Source organism: Rhinolophus hipposideros (genome assembly GCF_964194185.1).
Source record: "Rhinolophus hipposideros genome assembly, chromosome: 20".
In the NCBI taxonomy this organism is placed as follows: domain Eukaryota; kingdom Metazoa; phylum Chordata; class Mammalia; order Chiroptera; family Rhinolophidae; genus Rhinolophus; species Rhinolophus hipposideros.
Window position 1 is genome coordinate 49,580,191 of NC_138066.1, and position 9,419 is coordinate 49,589,609.

General features: G+C 43.3%; 1 protein-coding gene across 2 annotated transcripts in view; it reads left to right on the forward strand.

Annotated features, from left to right (window-relative positions):
• Window positions 1-6,990, forward strand: part of LOC308488936 (uncharacterized protein) — a 28,283-nt gene extending 21,293 nt beyond the window's left edge. For both annotated transcript variants that reach the window (XR_013992019.1, XM_081029340.1), the window contains one exon: window positions 6,869-6,990. The gene's annotated coding sequence lies outside the window, so the exon portion shown is untranslated. The remainder of the gene's footprint in view (window positions 1-6,868) is intronic.
• The last annotated feature ends 2,429 nt before the right edge of the window (window positions 6,991-9,419 follow it).

The window sequence follows — 9,419 nt, forward strand, 5'->3', positions numbered from 1 at the left end:
GGGAGACGCCGCCACCGCCTCGGCCAGCGACTTCCGGAGGCCTGAGGCACCCCTCGGAGGGACCCTCAAGACTTGTGGGTGTTGCCCCGGCACCTTGGGTCCTTCCAGAGTGCTGGCGTACTGAGGGGTCGGTTCCCCAGGGCCAATGAGCAGGCGGGGTGGATGTAGGAGCAAAAGCCGAGAGCTCAGACCGGGTTGACCTTGAGGTGCAGAGGTACGGAGCCTGCTAGATGCGATGGGTGGTGGGGCTGAGGCTGCTCGTCCTCTCACTTGGTGACAGTCCAGGGCGTTCCTGGTCCTCAACGCATTGCATTCCCTTTGCAAACGAGGTCAGCCTGGAGATCTCAGCAGCAGAGAGACCACCTGAGAGGTCTAGCCAGGGCTCTGGTATCACCAGGAAGGGTGGGGAAGCTCAGGCCAAGAAGCAGAGACCGCCCAGGTTGGGAGCAGTGGGTGACCCGGTGTATTCTCCCATGGGCAGTGTCCCTGATCTTATATCTCAAAAACCTGTGAAATACCCCAGCATGCCCCCACACCCACCTACCAATTGTCAGGAACTGCAAGGACCAGAATGACCCGGTCCCTTTCCACCAGCTCTCCGCTCTCACTGGTATGGGAGCAAGTCTGGATGCAGCAACAGGTATCTATCTGTCCAATTGCAAGCCTTGGGGAAAACTGTCCCAGAGTCTGCGCCTGTGAGTGGGGATGGGTTCTTCAGGTTCAGTTCTCACAATTTTTAAAAATCCCTCACCTGGCCAACCTGCTGATGAACACTACTTAGAATTGATGGCTTCAGGTTTTTTTTTATTTCAATCTTTGGTTGTCAGTCATCAACATCCTCGTAGATGTTATTTATTCCTTGATCAGCACCTTCTCCCATTTCCTCAGTGGTTAATAAAACATCACACCCGCTCTGTGAGCCCCCAAAGCTTATGCCTGCCCTTCACTCTCCGTAAATGCCTCACTTGCTTCATGAAGAAAAAGGGAATCACTAACTATTAATTTCTTTACCTTTCTCTCTTCAAACCTACAAACTTGGTCCCCACCACAGTCCAGCCTCCCCCTGCCTGGACTCCAGCCCCAAGCGGAAAGGGTGCTCTCCTCCTGTGTGTGGGTTGATCCCCCACCGTTGGTCCACCTCGAGTGCCTAAATGGTAATATCCCCGCTCAGACCGAAGCTTCCTATCCACCCACCTGGAGTTCTCATTCCTACTCTGCAGCTGCACAGGCTCTCCGGCCTCTCCACCACTCCAGTGTCTCCCAGCAAATTAGCCCTGTCCCTGAAGCTTTCTTTCCTATCCAGGCAGGACCCCTTGGGTCATAATCTGAGCTACTCTCTTATTGTAACCCGATTGTCTTGTGTTCCTGGCTTTCTGCCCAGCAGAACTCTGACCTGGATTCCCACTCGGATCTGCATGTGCAGTGTCCCCTCCTCCATGTGGCCTGAGTGCAGCTGGCAAGTATCTCATTCCAGAGCAGAATGGCACCATGACACATTCACCTTCAGCTGGACTCTCCACACCAGCCCTTTTCTTGTCCTTAGCTCCAGGGACCACCCTGCCCTACAGGGATCCCAGAACATCACCTCTTTCCTCCAGCCTCCTCTCAGCCCTGCCGTATCTCTAAGGGGCGAGCTCCAACCTCCCATGCCCCAAACTACAAAGTCATCTTCCGTCAGGAACTGGGCAAATCTCAGATTTACCCTATGTGCACACTAACAGGTCAGCCGGCGACAGGTATACGGATGCTGGCAGAAGACACGTGACTCCTGGGTCAGAGACAAAAGGACTTTATTACTCACAGCACAGCAGGCGGCCTGGGCTTCATGATTGTGTCGCTCCTCCATGCCTCTCAAGTCCCATGAGGGTGAGGGAGAAGGGCCCAGGAGGGGCCACACAGTGGGTTTCCTGCGTAGCTGAGCAGCCCTGAACAAAGGGAACCAGAATCTTTTACAGTGGGCCGCAAGCAACCCTGCCCTTGCCCCATTATACCAGACAGTAAGAAAACCCTCCCTCTGCTTCAGACGAGGCACTGTCTTTATCTTCCAAAGCTGTTTGCTATAACTACACAATATTCTTGGAAACATAGTCTGGAACAAAGGGGCAGTTAATACCTCTGCTCATGACCTGTGCAGAAGTGCCACAGACCCACGAGGGTGGTCTCCCAACATATTCATGCCCACGCATCTTCACCTGCATTGCTCAGGCTCTCCTCCAAGGAAAGCCAGCCTCTCAGCCCTGTCCTCCCACCATTGCGGGCCTTGCTTTGGCAGCGATCTCCTCCCCGCCCCCCTACAAAATCCTAATCCCAGCCTATGAACATGCCCCCAGATATTTCATCTTAACAAGGCAAGCATAGCAAAACAAAGTCCAACAAAAACCTCTATTGAGCTGGCACTCTTCTTATCTCTTCTCTCTCTCTCTTCCCCCCACCCCCCTCTCTCTTTCAAGGAGGGCACAGCTCACAGTGGCCCATGCGGGGATTGAGCCAGCAACCTTGGTGTTATTAGCACCATGCTCTAACCATCTAAGATAACTGGCCACCCTTCCTCTCTCTTCTTTTCCTCCTAATTCTTGGTAGGGATCCATGCTATTTCCATTTCTCTCTATCTGGTTCCTTTACCTACCACATCACTGAAATTGTCCCCACTGGGCCACCAGGGGCCTTCATCATTCCCAGTGGAGCAGACAGTTTTCAGTTCTAATCCTGCTACATCTGCCTCTGAATTTGATTTTGACAGTGTTCTCCTCAGGGCTAGTTTTAAGTCTTTGTCTGTTAAATCCGACATCTGGCCATTCCCACAAGGCAGTTCGTGCTGCCTGCCTTCTTCTAGTGTAAGAGTCATACTTTCCTGCTTTTTGGGTTGCCTCATAAATTTTTCTTAGAGCCTGGGTATTTTGAAGAATGTGGCAACTCTGGGTATTGGTCACCCCTCCCTCCAGGCTTATTGTTATTTGCTTGTTTGTTTAGTGACTGGCAGGCTTACTTTGTGAAGTGTTAGACCTCTGATGCTTTGCAGGGAAGGGCAGCTCAGAGTAGGCCCACAGTTATCCAGGATGGCAGTGATTTGGGCTAAGCTCTCTTCTCTGTTCTTGATCACATCCAGCTGTTAAGCTCTCTTAAGCGCCAGCTGATTGTTCTTTTTTACAAAAATGCCCTGAAGCATACAATGCCCTACAGACTCTGGTTCCTTTGAAGGAGTAGTGCAGACCTTACTGTTCCGACCTCAGGAGGGTTCCTCCTAGCTGTGCCTTTCCCTGGTTCTGTCTCGCAAACTAGCTGGCTCACACTTTGGCCTGTATCTTCATGGAATCTACCGATCGCGTCCCAGTGGGCTTTCACCATAGCCTCCACTGTTTTTGAGAACACCTTTCAGCTTGAATTTCTCCATCCTCGGTTGCAAATACCGTCAGGTCCCTTGGGAAGAGATTAGGACCCATCAGTTTTTACAGACCTAGCTGCTTTTGACCCTAGGCAAAATCTCTGAAGCTGGGGTGGGGACAATGGTGTGCTTCTGTCTGAATGGCACCCCTGTTTAGGAGTCAGGCATGTGGTAGACAAAAGCCTCAGATTTTCTTGGCTTACCTCTCCTGGCATGGAACCACCATCTGTATAAACCAGGATAGGGACAGTATCTTTGGTATCATCATGCCAAGATAAAGCCTCTATTCCTTGAGTGAGGACTCGGGGCCATGTTTGCCCAGAACGTAGTCTCAGCAACAGGTAGCTGGGGCAGGATGAGAAATGCTGAGGTCCTGCTCCTCCCAGGATGAAAGCCTCTGACAGGGAGTTGCAGGGAAGGCGCCCTGTACTCTCAGCTGAACCCATCTCCAGGGGAGTATTTTTTCTCACTGAGCTGGGAACAGGGAGAGAGGGAGCAGTTTTGGCTCAAATACCACAGACTCTTACCAAATTTTAGTAGATTTTCTTGAATAGATGTTTCTTTAGTTGCTGTATACCCTTGGGGCCATTTCCAGATTCTTTAAAGAATTGTCCTTTCATACTCTCCCAGTTTCTCTGCAGAGTTCCTCGAGATTTCATGGTGAAAGTCCATCTTCTGCAATGGTTTTAACCTAATGTTGGCTTCACTGTTGATTATCTTAAAATGCTATTGTTTGAAGCTGATTCAAACAATAATTCGAATACAAACTGGATATTTGGTGACTCTAAGGAATTGTTAACATTTTTAGGTATGATAATAGTATTGTGGTTATTTTACTACTTGGTAGTAATACATACTGAAATATTGACAAATGAAAAAATATGATGCATGTGATTCATTACAATAATCAGGTCTGGGCAAGAAGTAGGGAGGAGTGGGGACTATTGATGAAATAAGATTGGCTATGAGTGGATCATTATTGCATTAATAATGATATCAATGATTATTTATATGAGCTGCATTTAAATGGCAGTTCATTACACTTCTTTTTACTTTTGTATGTTTGAAATTTTCCATAATATAAAGTTAAATTTATTTCTTTGTATACGTGAAATAAACCTCATTAGATTTTTTAGAACTCTAAGGTCATCCTTAAGTTGAATTAAAATCTTGAAAAGTATATACACACACATTTTACTTAAGATGTGGATTATGGTTTTTTAAAACCGACAGATGAAAACTTCGAGTATTCCATGTTCTGAAACAATTTCGTATAAGCATCTTTGTAAAAATGTTTTTACTTACATCAGTTTATTTCTCAGTATCTGAAATAGCATGAATTTCAAGCAAGTTCCTAATCAAAATTTATTAGATGTTGTAATTATGTATCACAGGCTGGTTTTGTCATTTCAATCAAAACCATTTTTAGATTATTAATTATATTGTAAAAAAAAAGCCATGATTAAAATTGTTCCAGTTGTATGTCAAGAATTTATAAAATGACAAATTTATGCACTGAATTGAAGCTGAGTAGAAACTGAGCTTGCAAAAAGAAGATACAGTTGGTGACTAAATTTTGAGTATCAGCTGGGACATTCTGGATCAGAATATGGATTAGCGCTTGTGATTCAGACAATTAGAGCCTAATGCTTTTCAAGATTTAAAAGGTTTCCTTTTATATATTTTTTTCAATAGACCTATTCTTGGGAAGTTTTTTTTCCCCAACCTCTTGAAAATGTCAATTTCTTAAAAAAAAGTTATGTGTGAGAAATGAGAAACTAGTTTTGACAGTAGGTAAGTTATTTGCCTGTTTGTATCACACAGTGCAATTGATAAAATTTTGCACAATTATAATTGGTCTTCGTAATAAAAGGAAACAAAAATGTTAAAATTAAGAAATTTGAAATGAGTTTATCATTAATCTCAATCGTGCTATTATATTGTATGTATTATAAACCATTAACTATTCTAAAATAAATCATAGTGATTTTAAATTTTTCTATCTATGATGCTTAAAACTGTTCACAGCGATTTTTTAAAATTTATTTTATTAGTTTGGAATTCAAATTGAACCCATTTGCCATCTTGATCCTAAAGATTTTTCGAGTCTGTGTTCATCTCTTCTCCCCCGCTACATACAGGTGGCCCATATGCATGTGCCTTGCAAGTGTCTTCTAATGCCACCTCTGTGCCTTCCCTCTTGTCACCTTTCACTCAACTAGCTGTCAGTGTGATTTATATAAAGTGGAGACCTGACCACCTCTCTCTTCTGCTTGAAAATTTTCTGTGGGTCCCCATCACTGACAGTAATTTCTCAAGTGTGAGAACATATATACAGGAAAGCCTTGCCCTCCAGTTTGAGAAACACTGTATTAGAAGTTAAAGTATGACAGTTTGGGAGATTGCTAAGTAATGATAAATGCAAATGTGGGCACTGAAACCACATGGTGATACGTGGTTATAAGGGTCCAGATGACTAAACATTCCTCATAGGCTTCTGGGTGAAGATGACAGACTGAACACCTGCATCTAATATGTTCCCTCCTGAAACCCCGCTAAGATGTTAATAAAGGGAGTTTTTTAAACCGTAAACCCACAAGGTCCGGGAAGAGAGGATTGGAGACGACAGCAACACTATGCCAGAAATTGAAAGCAAAAGGATAAGAAGTAACTGATTTAGCATCTTGAGATAGCTGAATACTAAACTTTAACTGGGGAACCAAGAACCAAACCACTTTGTATTATAAAAAATTCCAAAGGGTTAGGAATGTTTGGCATTTTGGAAATAGGATGAGGGGGTGAACTATAATAAGGACTCATAGAAATCTGTTTCAGATGATTTATTTCCGCACACTCTTCAGCCACTTGACTGCCCCTTCTAACTCCGGCAAAAACCCCGAGTTTTTCCCCTGTGGAAAGTTAAAGAGAGTCTTGGTCTGGAGGACACCAGGCAGCATTGAAGATATGGTATGTTAATGAAGTCAGGCATATTAAGGGAATGTAGGAATACTGAATGCTTCCAGAAAGGAGGGGCAAATGAGATAAATGGATAGGAAATAGGAGAAAAAAAATTAAGAAAAATTATAGGGTAAATGTAGGAAAACTAATGCCCAAATGATAGAAGTTCTGGAAAGAGAGAGAAAAAAGAAAGGGTACAAATCACCAATGAAAATAATTCCATAAAATTTCCCAGCATTGAAGGACATGAGTTTCCAGACTGAGCGAGCCCACAGTGCCCAGAGAAGATTCGACAAGATTCCAGAGAGGGAAAAACAGGTCACATGACAAAGATCAAGAATGGCTTTGGGTTTCTCAAAGGCAAAAGTAGAGGCTAGAAAGCAATGGAGCAATGTCTTGAAAACTATGAAGGAAAACTATTTCCAATCTAGAATTCCATATCTAGCCAAACTATTGTTGCAATGGAGGAATAAGTATTTTTCAACATTCGTGTCTTTAAAACTTTTCCTCTCTCCTACTCCTTTTCAGAAGGAAGCTGCCAGAAGACTTGTTCCACCAAAATGAGAGTGTAAACTAGGAAGAAGAAGATATGGGGCAAAGAAAGGAGACTCAACACAAGAAGCAGTTGCCAGGACGATAGAAAACCTGGTCCAGGTAAGGAGGACAACCAGGCCAAACTGCAGGAGGTCAGAAGCTCAGGGAAAGATTTCTTCCTCAAACTAATGGCATGGATAGAATCCATGATGTGAATCAACAACTTGAGTGGCTAGTTAGGCAACTAGCAGAAAATTTGAGATAAAATTACTGATAACTGTATAGAAAACAAAGCAAACCCCCAAATATAACAAGTGTCTATGCCAGGGTAGGATGCCCTTACTTCTGTACTCCTCTTTGATTTCTTGTTTCTTCTCCACTCCCCCTAACCTCCCTCCCACCTGCCACACTCACCTGTTTTCGGCCTTCCTGTGGGTTATTTTATTTTTAGCATTCCTTTTTGATTTATCTAGTGTTTTTGAGTGTATGTCTTTATATAGCTTTTTATTTTGTTTTATTTTTTTAAAAGATTTTTATTAAAATATAACTAACATACAATATTATATCTATTTCAGGTATACATTGTAGTTATTCAAAAGTACCCACCTGGCACTAGATAGAGTTATTACCACATTACTGATTATGTTCCCTATGCTAAAGAAGTGATCACCATGATAAGTCCAGCAACCATCTGACACTGTACCATGCTATCACAATATTATTGACTATATTTCTCATGCTGTATATATATTACATCCCCAAGACTTATTTGTTTTATGTCTGGAACTTTAAACCTCTTATACTTTTTTATCCCTCCCCCTGATTTTTATTTTTTCAATTAGAGTTAACATTCAATATTATTTTAAATAATTTCAGGTGTACAGCATAGTGGTTAGACATTTATATAATTTAGGAAATGATCCCCCTGACTTGTACCCACCTGGCACTATACATAGTTATTCCCATATTATTGATTATATTCCCTATACTTTACATCCCCATGACTACTTTGTAACTACCAATTTGTATTTTTTAATCCCTTTACCTTTTTCACCTTGCCACCAAGCCCCCTCCCATCTATCCCCCCAATAGATCTAGTACCCATCTGGCATCACAGTTATTACAATATTATTGACTCTGTTCCTTATGCTCTATTCCTATGTCCTCATAACTACAGTGTAACAACTAATTTGTACTTCTTGATCCCTACCCCTTTTCACCTACCCCCAACCCCTCTCCCATCTGGCAACCATCAAAATGTTCTCTGTATCTATGAGTTTGTTTCTATTTCCTTTGTTTATTTTGTTCCTTAGATTCCACTTATAAGTGAAATCATATGACATTTGTGTTTCCCTGTCTGACTTACTATGCTCAGCACAGCACCCTTTAGATTCATCATTATTGTCACAGATGGCAAGATTTCGTTCTTTTTCACAGCTGAGTAATATTCCATTGTGTATATGTACTACCTCTTCTTTATCCATTCATCCATTCAGGGACACCCAGGTTGCCTTCATATCTGGGCTAATATAAATAATGCTGCAATGAACATATGGATGAGCACGTCCCCTTGAAGTAGCATTTTGGGTTTTTTTGGATAGATACTCAGAAGTGGGATTACTAGGTCCTTCTTTGTCTCTTGCACTCTGGGTGTGTCCCTTGTGTGGGTTGTGTGTGTCCTCCTCTTGTAGTTGAGCCTTGGTTGCTATTTGAACTTCAGTAGAAGGGACTGACCCTCAGGCTCATTGATTATGAGGACTGGCTGTGACTACAATGGAAGAGTTGCAGGTCAGGGGTTGACCCTACAGAGCAGGATCTGCCTCAGCAGGACTCTGGTGCCTGCCCAATCTACTCCTTGGGTGTTTCGTCCTGGGCTGGGTGATGCTCCAGCTCATTTTGAAGCTGGCTGCTGGGGGCACCAACCCCAGGGCCACCTGGGAGGGGACCTGCTGCTGGCCAAATTCAGCTTCAGCCAATTCTCCACCAGGGGTCACCTGCTGGAGCCACATAGTGTTAAGTCAGGGGATTATAATGGTGGCACTAAATCTTCTACTTTAAGATTTGGATCTCTGGTATAATTTGATTTAACAAGTGTAATTTAGCTTGGGACTTTTTGAAAGGTTTCTTTTCTTTTTTTGCCTCTTAATGATTCTGCTTCCTGTACATTTACGATGCATGCCAGTTTCAACATTTCTATTTACTTTAGCCCAGTGCTGGCCCTGTGACTTGGATGAGGTTTTGCGTCTGTATGGGTTCCACTCCTGGCTCCAACTTAAATCTACATAGCATATGCAAAGATTGCGATAACCGGCCTAACTGCACCTTCCCCCCCACCACAACAGACAAAGCCGAACTGAATAGAAAATTCCACTACAGGCTGAAGAGGTTTACATCTGGTTAGAAGGTATAAAACTTGAGAGTATTAGGCCAGGAGCAGAAACCGCCTTAGGCCAGAGAAACCGCCTGGAATGTGCTGAATAGAAACCATCTTATCTTAGAAGCCATCTTGTCCTGCTCCTTGCTTACTTGTGATGCATTGAAGAGA